We start from the raw sequence: 12,786 nt of genomic DNA on the forward strand, positions 1-12,786 counted from the left end.
TTGCAATACGTGATCCGGCTTTGATGACAGCTGTCGATCTGATTTAGAATCTCCCCACTTGTCTCTAAAACAAAATGTTAAATTTTTTACACTTACGAATATTATAGTTGACAATTGTTTTTTATACTACCTAGGCAGTAAGCAAGCGTACAGTTTGCCTGATGGTTAGTGTTTCATATGGTAGTGGTTACGACAGTGGACGGGAATATTAGACGTATCACAAGCTTTTTCGCAAATCTAACCCTGACTCTGCCCAGAAGTTTTTGGCTACCTAACATACCAAAATAAACATGATATTTGAGCACAATATTATTTTGGTCTTAAACTTGTGTGGTCTGTGAGTTTCAGACACTTCCCTCGTCCTTCGTCGGGTTGCTATAGATTTTGAACAATATATTGATTTTGAAATTATTCGCCATAAATATAATGTCATAATATATAAATAAATACACAACGAACAATATGTTATGTGTTCGCGTGATGATTGAGACGTTAGAAATGCCTCCGCAACGTCGGAGACCACATAGGAAATGAATTAATCTCGGTGAAATCGGTTGTTAATTAACTCAATATGCGTTACACATCTCCTTGGTGTGTTTTCCTTGTGCTTATATCGTAGTAAATGAACGATAAATGTTTTTATTCTTGAATCCATTGTTCGTGGCATTCAGTTATAGTATTAAATGTTTGTATATTGGAGGGAGGGAGTAAGTTAAAGTAAGGAGGGCTTGGGAGGAGTAAGTTGGTAATAATATAGATAATATTAAAAAATATATTTTTAAGAAAACGATTATGACGCATGTAAAAAAAAATATTATGATTAAGCTAGATATAAGTATAGTATTATATATAAGGAAATAATAATAATAATAATAATAAAAAAAACAAATTGTACCATACATTAGATTAAGAACCGGTCGGTGGACTCACGTCTCTTTTGGGAGACATTAAAAACATAGTCTGACTTGAACAGCGATGTTGCTGGGCAACGCCTACCTTGAAATAGAAAAAATAAAAATAAAAAAATTGCATATTTTTGAAAATAAAAAAGGACATGGGTTCATAAGCCCGTGGATGTATATCACATGTAAAAATATATATATATATATATATATATATATATATATATATATATATTTGTATATTAAATCTCGTGATTAAAAAAAAACTAATCTGACAGATCTTTTACTGTGTTAAAATCAATTAAACGCTTCAAGTTGAGATCATAATGAGATAATCAAAATTACGTATCCTGGCATTTTCCAATTTGTCTAATTTTTCATTCCATACAGAGTGTTATAGAAAACTTATAATTTAATGAATTAATAAATCAATTTAGTTCAGAAAGCTTTCTTATGTGTAAATTATGTTTATAATTTTAATTTCTTCAAAATCGTACTGTAGCTAGTGTACTGGTGTTATATAATAGACGATTTTAATAATAACAAAAACGCCACGTACAGCTGGTAAAGAACCTACTGTGTATTACAATAATCTCACATGTCAAACGCATAGAACCGTGCGGTTAATTGACCCAGAAACGGATTTAACATATCGATCTACATACATCCAAACTAATTGGAGAGCTAATTGATATCCTACGTTATTATTTTCAGTAATGAGAACCGTTGTATTTCTAGTGGCTACCGTATTGTACTGAAATAGTTTTTTTTTTTTTTTTGATTTTGATACATTGTTCTTGGAGCGCACTCTGCGGTTGCGGTATCGATGAACGTTCGTTGTTTCTGATAGGCATTGTTAGAAGGTACTTAATTGCAAACATACATGAGTGCTATGCAGTGGCTTTTTTCAGTCTTTTGTTTAACGAAAAATAAATATTTGAAAAGGATCTTCAATTATAATACTTTTTTTTCTGTATTAAAGAGCTTTGCCGCTACTGCGACTATGTCGCTCTGTTATTATACATTTATGTTAATACAATTACATGATAACACCTTAAGACACTATTAATTGAACTTTATCGCCCAATTTATACAATTTCTTCGCCGAAATAGATTCTGGTTTTGTCAAAATATTATAACATTCTCCAACATTCGTATAAAACAGTTTATTAAGAAAAAAATTGGCGTCTTCTGAATAATAACTTTGTTAGATGAATATAAATATATTTTGAAATGGAAAATGTAATCAAAAGAAATTTGTCTGGAGGCGCCGGGTATCGATCCCGGTACCTCTCGCATGCTAAGCGAGCGCTCTACCATCTGAGCTACGCCCCCGTTGTTACGTTTGATGAAATTCTTGGCAGCAATACGAGCGTCTCGCCCACAAGCGAGAGGTACTTGTTATTAATTTCGTTACGCTCATATTTTGTTTTATATTAAGAAATAGCTGAATATTTTTTATTTCGTAACCGTGTACTTATTACACATGTCGCCGTGCTATTGATATATTTTTAGTTTGTAACTAGCTGTGCCCGCGACTTCGTCCGCGTAGAATTTAACAAAAACGTTATTATTCAGTTCGCAGAGTTATAAAATAAATAAAATTTCTAAAATATAAGTAGTCTAAGTTACTCCTTACTACATTAGCTATCTGCCAGTGAAAGTCCCGTCAAAATCAGTCTAGCTGTTTCAGAGACTAGTCGAAACAATTAGACAGACAGACATACAGGTAACTATTCTAAAAAATGTTATTTTGGTATATGTACCGTCTATACATCGATATGTATTTAGTAAAAAGCGATTATTTTATGGCAAACAGACACTCCAATTTTATTTATTATTTGTATAGATGTATCACTAACGTAACAGTTTTGAACCGATACCAAAATTTATTTTCTGACGTCTTATAAAATGTTGATCAAAATAACTTATTTCATGTGTTTTTTAACAAACAGAAACGATGACAACTTTTAATAGATATATTCTAAGTACACACAAGTTTTGAGTTGATACGGTGACATAAATATTGTATGATATTTGTTACATCTATGACAGAATCTTTCGACTTTCTTAATTTTCCAGATCGTTTTATAACACATCTGTAAGATTAAATAGACATAATATAATTATGTAGTCTTGAGATAAGAATTAATTGCACCGTATTTAAAGCACATACTCGGAATAAACACGTATTATACAACGTGTAACGTGACAAGGCAAAATTATGGCAGTACAGGAAATAATGTGTTTTATTTACGAAATTACGAAAAATTGTTTCAGTCCGTAAACATACGGATTTATGAATCATAGGTAATGAATGTACCTATTAAAAACCAAATTAAAAGTTACACAAAATTCTTAACTTAAATATAATGAAACATTTTGTATCCGTCTTACTGCTAGATAGAGGTCTTTTGTTATCCAAGGCCTCCTTCAGAAGTGGGGTTGGAGTCTGATCTTCTATACTAATAGCGCTGATTAATTTTATATGTAAGAGATATACTTGATTTTTTATGTAGTAACATATGTGTAGTTTAGGTGAAAGCAATAATATTACCTATGTAATAGGCGATCCTTATTTACTATCGTATATTAGAAAAACAAATGCGATAGAGTTGAATAAAAATTCATGGCCAGCCTATATTTAATTCAAAATTGTTATCCATTAATTTAATCAGTTGGGTGAAGATCACGCCTAGTTCGGATCTTAGACTATAATAAAAATCTCACACTCAGTGGCCCCCAGTAAGATTTATTCCTGTGTCGGGGTCCCGAAAACACACAAAATACATGCACAAATGTCCATACCACGGCAAACATCTGTATAGCCTAGCCAATACAAATGTTCGTCACGATTGGGGATCGAACCCGTAACAGCCTGTGTATATTATCTTGTCATATTAATCAAAGTCTACGCGAGTGACCCCGAGTGCGGAAGCTAGTCATCAATAAGCGGATGTTCATCTTTAAAATATTCATAATCTAAGTACTCGTACAAGTTTTACTTCGTCGCAAGTTCTAAGTGTCGCGCAAATTACATTCGAGTCAGCTGTCACTTCATGGAATGTATTATGATAAATTACGTTCCGTGCTCCTTGAAGACTGTCCTAAGATGTATATTTATAACGCATAGAAAAACAGTATGTTATGAAATGAAATGAAAGGGTTCCCCTGCGATACCAAAAAATCGTGTCACAATCAGCAAGTTGATTATTGAGTGTAATAAATAAGTATACTGATAAGGTGTGCGATGATAACGAAAGATATATAAAATATTAGATTAATTTTTATTCCTAGTTTAATGTTCGATAGATAATAAACTATGTTATAATAAATTTAACAATAAAATTAGTAAATTAAAATTATATTTAATATTAAAAATAAAAATTGGAGGCGCCGGGTATCGATCCCGGTACCTCTCGCATGCTAAGCGAGCGCTCTACCATCTGAGCTACGCCCCCGTTGAATTTCAATCAGCAAAATATGTACCACACCCGTCCGTGTTACATATATTACAAAAATTACTTAATGTTATTACTTTATTTCTTTACCTCACTCTATTATAACACGTAACAACTTTTCCTATGAAGTGATGTGAGATTTCTGTTAAATATAAAGTTGAAGGTTGGGGGCTCGATTTTAAATCGGCTCAAATAATTTATACTCATATATAAACATTTGTTTGTTGTTTGGGTGCTTATCCGCCTGATGAGTCTCCTGACCATCATTTATTTCCAATTTTATTGTTTTAATAGTTTTGTTTAATTGGGTATTCGACGAAAATACTGAACGTATTTGTCGCATAAAATTCGTGTAGTATTTTATTAATTATTATTAATGGTTAATTTGCTAAACATATTGGGTTCGGATACATAGACATTAAAACGAAGGTCACGTGACAATCGATTTTAATAACCACTACAAGCATACTTTGTGCTCCAGACGCAGTCACAGACTTCATGTAAATGTTTGTCTTAATCTGGGCATTTGTGATTGTACAAACTACGCATACGTACATTCTAGTGGATGCCCTTGAGTGTGAGGCGCACAATATTTCCATACCTACAGTATTCTTAATTGTCTTCTTACCATAAAACGACTCCTAATCATAAAAACGACAATATATATTTATATATATATATATATATATATATATATATATAAATCAATCATTAATCTCTGTGGACATAGCGCTTTGTAAGATAACAACGTCATTAGTCGACAGACGTACTTAAGCTTCCCGTCCCCATCCTCATTGGAATCATTTATTTGCTATCAATATTAGTGTAAGCATAAGAACATTTTGTAAACCGTTAGTGTAATGTGGTAAGATATTTATAGTTATGCGTATTTTTATATGTGCACATATAGTGCATATGTGCACATGAAATATACCTATGCTGTTAATAATTATAAAGATTTATTTTATAATTATTAATATTTATAGTACTATTACAACACAATGACATGATGACAAACATTTGTGTATGCCACAAAATGTTATCTTGGTGTGGGCACTGGTTGAGTGACTGAGAATTCTCGTGTTCAATTATTTTATTTTAAATTCTTAAACTAATCAATAACTAAACGGATTTGCCTGCCCGTGAAGTTCAATCGTATTTATATGAGAGCTTCGTCTGAACGAATTAGAAACTAATCCTTGCATCTTCTACCGCTTTTGAAATAACCGTTGAAATTAAAGAAAATGGATTAGGAAACGTACGTACCTTGTGTTTACAAAAAAAAAACTCTAACATAATATAAATTGCTTGATAATTTACTTAATGTTGGCCAAATCAAGGCCTATTATTTTGATTAACAGAATGTCCGTAACCAGTAGGAATGAAATAATAGGGATTAAAAAAATACAAAAAAAAAGGAAAATTAATGTGGGTATAAATATTTTAGGGTGAAGTTTTTTGTAATGTGTTTTTTGCCAACAGATGCACGGTAGTAACACCATATTTGTGTATGTGAACCAATCCCGAAATATTATATTTAATAAAGCTTCGAAATTCCTATTTAATATCATTTGTTTTTTGTAATATGTAGGTACGTGTCGTTGCAATCTCGAGCCTCAAACACACGTCAACGTTATTTTATTTTTTGAAAACTTAATCTTCCTTGTTCCGCCATTCAAGTTTTCTATTGGTACAAGGTTTAATTACAAACAGATAACTCTGTGTATTCTTTTGTAATTTATTCGAAACGGAAGTAATCGTAAAAAGAAAGGTATTCGCGTAAATTCACGTAAATTTAGAAGCTCCGAATAAAGCCATTTAACTCAAAATGCTAACCGGCACTCTTAACTATTTCATAAAAGTGCTATTACGGAAGAATTATTAGGAAATTCCGACGATCGGAATGGGAGCTATCGAAATTAAATTCGCTTCGAATCGAACAAAGTTGCCCAATCGGCGTTGTATCAAAATTTCAATCTGTTCCGTTCCTTTGAAGTTTAAGGGATTTTGTACGAAACGTATTAGCGCTGTCTGTAACTTGAGCTGTAAAGGTAACTGGATATAACTGTTGTTTATTTGTTAAAAGTATTTAGGTACCTAATTCGCGTAATTTAGTTATTTCACTGTATATCATAGTTTGTCGTTGATTTTTGATGTTTTGTTTTTTTTTTTTTACAATTTTATACAAAAACATTATTGTGATGGCCTAAAACTCTAACTATGTACATTGTTATATGTTGTAAGTTTGTATATCTGTCTGGTATTTTGCTTGCTCATTGAACACGCGTGCAAAAATTAATGAAAGGAAGAACATTTATAAAATTGAAATGCTTGGTGTAATACTACTTTCACTGGCCCACATAACAGTATACTTTAGTAAAACTTATGGGCGGACACCACAGGTACAGTGCAAATATGACTGAACTAAATTTTACAGCTAGTACTGAAAAATCCTATAAAATCAATTAATAAAAGCGTTGAGTGACGTCTAAAAGCCAAAACTTTTTTATTAGTTAGGAAGTTGGCACATAACTTTGTAATTACAGAAAGCGTTAATATTCATTTGAATTTTGCGAAAACCCGCACGGTCTCTTTAATTCGTTTATTTAAAGAACGACAAACTTTAACTTATCCGCGAAGTTCGTAATAAACTTATAATACATGAAAACAGGGAAACCGAAGGAACGCCGAGTGAGTTTGTAACGAGGGAAGTTCGGAATCGAATTGTCTCAGAATTTAATAAGTCCGCCTCGGGGAACCACCTGCCGTCCCGCCGATGGCTCAGACCAAATGAAGAGTAACGATGGGTATTAGCGGCTGTTGTTATAAATAAACTAAAGTTTCTCAACAGCGCGCGGCGTCGCAGATGCTGTGCCTACGATGTCTCGCCGTCGGCTTTCTCGGGTTTTATTTATCACCCCTGACAAAAGTAGAGCTCTTTCATTGTAAATATTGTACACGGGCGTGGCAGCTTTATTGCTCTATTACGACAATATAATACGACCTATTTACTTGTCTATAGTTTAGAAATAGTTCATATGTCACTAGGAAACAGATATATTTTTACCTGGATGGATGACGATAGTTCCTTTCAGTGCTAACAGCTTTGCGTTGAGTTTTAAAATTGTTTATGTAGTTTTTTTTATTATCATCTACTTATTTTAAATCACAATTTCTTTTTTAATTTCTAAAAGCAGTACTTTAAATATTTGTTTTGGTAATGATATTTATTAAAGTAAATGTTTCATTTGCATAAAGTTTTGTAAAATAATATACTTATATCTTTTTATATATTTAAACTTGTTGTTCAAAAAAGTTCTCAAGTCCCGGGGTGTGAACTAATTAAAAGTCGCCGTGAGCTAATATAGGGTAATTTATAGCACAGTGGGGAGCGACCGCGCCTAAATGGTACTAATTAAAACATTTCGATAATGGATTCTACGGCAGTCTCGAACTTACCTCTACCCGCCTCTTATTACGTTTATACCTCCTTATTGCTACGTAGTTGGGTAGTAAATAATTCCAGTATGAATAATATATAATAGAAAGTATTGAATTGAGTAATTTTATACGTCAAGCTGTGTTTTGAGGGGAACTAAGATAGAAGTGTTCGTTTTACAATATTTAATTAATTTGGAAAATAGAAATAAGAGTATATAGAAATGAAATAAGTTAAGATTTTGTACTTAACATTGCTTCATAGTGTATTTATAGCACTAGAGCATTTGTGATGAAATCGATAATTGACCAAAACATTATTATTATTTTTATTAAACTAACTAGCAGAGTAATACATCAGCTTTAAAGAAAATGAGTTTCAGAATAAGTTCAAAAAATGTTATGAAATATTCATTTATTTTCATTTATATTCATTATTCAATATGTGTATACATTGTCAATCATTTAAACCGAGCTTTCGTTATGAAAACGTGTAGCCTACAAAATTGTCACACTGAGCGTCACATTTTTTATTGAAATCTATATATTAATACATGTAGCAAAAACTTTGTACCCTTTTTACGAAAATTGCGCGGACGGAGGAGTATGTAATTTCGCACACTTATAGTTTATAAATAGAAGGAGTGCAGAACGCTAATTTTTTTTTTAAATGATGCATAAAAATATATGATATTAATATTAAAAAAAAATATTACACACGCTACCATGTATTTGAAACACACTCGCATATTCAAATTGAAATTTTAAAAAAGGGTCTTTATTTTCATTATTTTTTTTCTTTTTTAACCCACTTCCAAAAAAGGAGGAGGTTCTCAATTCGACTGTATTTTTTTTATGTATGTTACTTCAGAACTTTTGACCGGGTGGACCGATTTCGACAATTTTTTTTTTAATCGAATGGTAGTGTGTGTTATTTGGTCCCATTTAAATTTATTTGAGATCTAACAATTACTTTTCGAGTCATATCTAATAATGCGTTTTTACTTGACGCTTTTTTCGTCGACCTACGTTGCATTATAGCGCATAACTTTCTACTGGATGTACCGATTTTGATAATTCTTTTTTTGTTGGAAAGGAGATATCTCTAGTTTGGTAACATGATAAGGAAACCAGGATCTGATGATAAGATCCCAGAGAAAACGAGGGAAACTCTAGAAAATCCGCAATAACTTTTTACTGGATGTAACGATTTTGATAATTTTTAATTTAATCGAAAGCCGATACTTATCATGTGGTCACATTTAAATTTTATCAAGATTCTGATAATTACTTTTTGAGTAATCTTTGATAACGCCTAGTTACTTGACTATTTTTTCGTCGATCTACGTTGTATTATTCGTCGATGTCATTGAAGTCGGGTTTTTTTCGTTTGCGAGCAAACACAGTTATTTAATTTAAATTTTTAATTATGCTTGAATTTCGACCACTGTGCTAGCTAGTTTTTATAAATATGCGAATACCTGCCATTTCGATGGATCTTCTAGACATTTTCTTTTATAAGTATACCTTAATACTGGTTATAGTAAATATAATAAAATTGATTTAGCAAAATTCATCAAGACATTTTCATGTACGTCTTTCAAACGTGCACTATTTGTTTTCTACTCATATCGATTATTATGTATAATACATTACCAGCGTTTAAATGGTCAAAGTTGTAATTAATATTTAACCAACATCAAAAGTTCTACTGTTGTGTATATGTATACACATATCTAACTCCAAAATTGGATGCTTTGATCGCTACTAGAACAGGAGTTTTCGAGAGATCATTTAAACGAAGCCTCTTTTCTTATTGGCAATTCTTATTCAAATAAGGACGGTCGAATGTAATCCTTGACGTACTGGGCTTCTTCATGTTCCTTTTACTTGGATATCTGTAAAAATAATGTTGCTAGAGGATGAACTGTTTTTATTCTGTTCAACTTAAATATATAAATGAAAAATAACAAAACATAACTTGTATAATTAATAAAAAATATTATTGGAATACTTTTTATATTTAGTCAATTACAGGGAAACCAAGTATGTTCACGGTAAATTCATTATATACACATATACGAGTACATTATCATTTGTAATGAATATAACAATAATTCTAATGGTTATTTATATACATTATTTCATACCTTATGTTATTTATGTCAATTTTTATTTAATACAAAGTCTACATTAAAATTGTACGGCGCGTACAGAACCTTTTCACGAGTTTCAGTTTAATACACGTCCACTTTTTTCCTTGTTTATCGTGCACCCGCCCAGCAACATCCATTTCTCTCCGTCTCTCTTATCCCAAGATCTGACGGCCAACTGACGCATCTTATCCCACGCCACGGTATTACTAGGGGAGCATGTTACGTGAGAATGAAATATGTGTGCTAATCCGAAGCGCGGACGGTGTTTACAAGATTTTGTTAAGGTTTTGTTGTGTGAAGCGACCGGACTACGAATTACATCTGCCTTTATTTATTCCTAGTACCGTTTCATCCCTCTGGGTGAGATTTACCCAAACAAGGCAAGAAAATTTATGTGTCTAATTCATCTATCGTTATTAGGACATGAATAATTAAGATCATCATCATTACAGCCTATACAGTCCACTGCTGGACATAGGCCTCCACAAGTTTACGCCAAAAATAACGTGAACTCATGTGTTTTGCCCATAGTCACCACGCTGGGCAGGCGGGTTGGTGACCGCAGTACTGGCTTTGTCGCACCGAAGACGCTGCTGCCCGTCTTCGGCCTGTGTATTTCAAAGCCAGCAGTTGGATGGTTATCCCGCCACCGGTCGGCTTTTTAAGTTCCAAGGTGGTAGTGAAACTGTGATATCCCTTAGTCGCCTCTTACGACACCCACGGGAAGAGAGGGGGTGGCTAAATTCTTTAGTACCGTAGCCACACAGTACTCGTAGCCACACAGTACCCGTAGCCACAATAATTAAGATGCATTTTTTTAAATGTTTCTGTTTAATTTTGCTAATTTGAAATATCTTAACGTATTAAAAGAGAGATATATTTTGCAATAGAAAGATTTTATTTTGTTCTACGGATTATGGCGACACGTGTTATCCTGCTCTTGCTATCGGATCTAAGTGTTGATCTAAACCGTCCTAGTTAAACGCACAAACAGTTGGCTGTTAAAAAGAGTCCACTAAAACATACAAGTGCAGAACAATTAATAATCCACCTGTATTCAATTTCGAAATACTTTTGATATATGTACGATTTTATTTTTGTGCTGCCTGCCTATTTGTCATAAAAAAAAAAAAAAAACTCATTAGGAATTCTAAACATTTTTGAATATCATATCAAAAATTGACCGCTCCAGCGGGGTTCGAACCCGCGTCTCCGACTGACCGTGTCGTTGATATGATATTCAAAAATGTTTACTTTTGATATGTTTATACTGTATATCAAAATTCAATAATCTCCTCAATGTTATATATTTTTAAAGTGACACGAGAAGTATTCGCGGTAAATGAAAACAAGATAAGTCAAATTGAATTTTAGTCCGGCGAGGATTTCGACCGCGTGGACTTTAAAGCGGGACTTATTTCTCCAATGAAAATGTTCTGTAACAATAACGTTTGAACATTTCAAGCGGCAGCGAGTAGGAGAGCGGTTTTTGATGGGTTTTTAAACGAAATAAATCCTGGCTTCATTGACACTCAAGCTCTGAGGGTCATTAGCTGAGACATGAAACGTCACAATATTTCGTTAAGGCTTTAATCGAAAAAAGCCGAGCCTTGATAATGATGTCTTCGAGTTAATGATTAAAAGTATAACGTTTTTTTGATCGTGTTCATCTTTTATATTAGGAGTTATTAAGCATTCTGAAAAATAAGCACCGTTTTGTCTAATGTATTCGTATATTTTTTTATTCAGGTATCACGTCGTCCTTAATCTGTAATAGTGAAAACGACATCAACGATTCCTTTTTTTTATTAATAGGTCGTAACGAAATATTTTTATTTGACGTTGTATAAAATTAATACCGTAATTACAAACGTTTGTAAATAAAATCTGGTCTTACACTGTGTATAAATAGACAGAAGCAAAAAATATTAAGTCGTAAAAAAATATTTAGTAAATGGTTTTTTCGTCTCGAACGCCTATACTCTTAAAATGCCTTTAATGTGATGCCCGAAAAGACTCCGCTTAAAATAATATTTGCGGAGTGAAAATAAATAAACGAAAGCGAACATTGAGATTTCAGACAAGACCCACTCGAAATATTACTGTCGTTAAAACAGTTCTGTTTAGTAAACTCGAATTCCGAAATTCGTTGTTCACATAGAATGATGCTAAGGGGCTTTTTAAGATATTTATATTACAGCTGTAAGATATATAAAGCTGTAAGGTATAAATGTAAGGTAATCTTCAAGAAGAAACATTTATTTTTTTAAGAGTTCAATAATTGATACTTTTCAAAGATGTTTGAATACGACTCTTATGACTGGAAAAATGTTTCAATAATAATACTTCTAATATATGAAATAAAATACAATCGGAGAACTGTCTTGTTCTATTATACTCATGGCATAGAAATAATAAATTCGCTGTTCTTTAATTTAATGGTCAAAATGTAAGAATAATGAAAATATGTTAGTGGTAAGTTGTGTAACTTAGCTAATATTTCAAATATCTTGATTTATTTATTCACATGTATATTGCGAGGGTAAATACAATTTTTATATCTATATTTTTACGAATGGACAGATTGATGCAGCTGTCGAAACTTCAGACGAAAATCAAATTTGAATACTCTAAATAGAACATCGATTTTATAATTTGTATTACAATATTTTCAACATTATTTAAATCTCTGTTAAAGTATGATATATTGATATTTTAGTTTTAGCAAATAAATTAACAAATATTAAAAGATATTTGTCGAGAACCCTTTAAGAATACGAGTATTCACTGTTATGACTGGCTAAGGAACGGGAGGAATTAGTACGTCTC

At 32.2% G+C, this 12,786-nt stretch overlaps 1 protein-coding gene and 2 non-coding genes across 3 annotated transcripts in view; 1 reads left to right on the top strand and 2 right to left on the bottom strand.

The window, feature by feature from the left end:
• The window catches only part of LOC123663033 (neurobeachin-like), a 102,754-nt gene that overhangs the window by 42,175 nt on the left and 47,793 nt on the right, over positions 1-12,786 (top strand). The window lies entirely within an intron of this gene.
• On the bottom strand, positions 2,165-2,237 carry Trnaa-agc. The gene has a single exon. It is a non-coding gene; the product is annotated as a tRNA-Ala (tRNA).
• Trnaa-agc lies at positions 4,291-4,363 on the bottom strand. The gene has a single exon. It is a non-coding gene; the product is annotated as a tRNA-Ala (tRNA).

The sequence above is a fragment of the Melitaea cinxia genome, chromosome 19 (assembly GCF_905220565.1).
Source record: "Melitaea cinxia chromosome 19, ilMelCinx1.1, whole genome shotgun sequence".
In the NCBI taxonomy this organism is placed as follows: Eukaryota; Metazoa; Arthropoda; class Insecta; order Lepidoptera; family Nymphalidae; genus Melitaea; species Melitaea cinxia.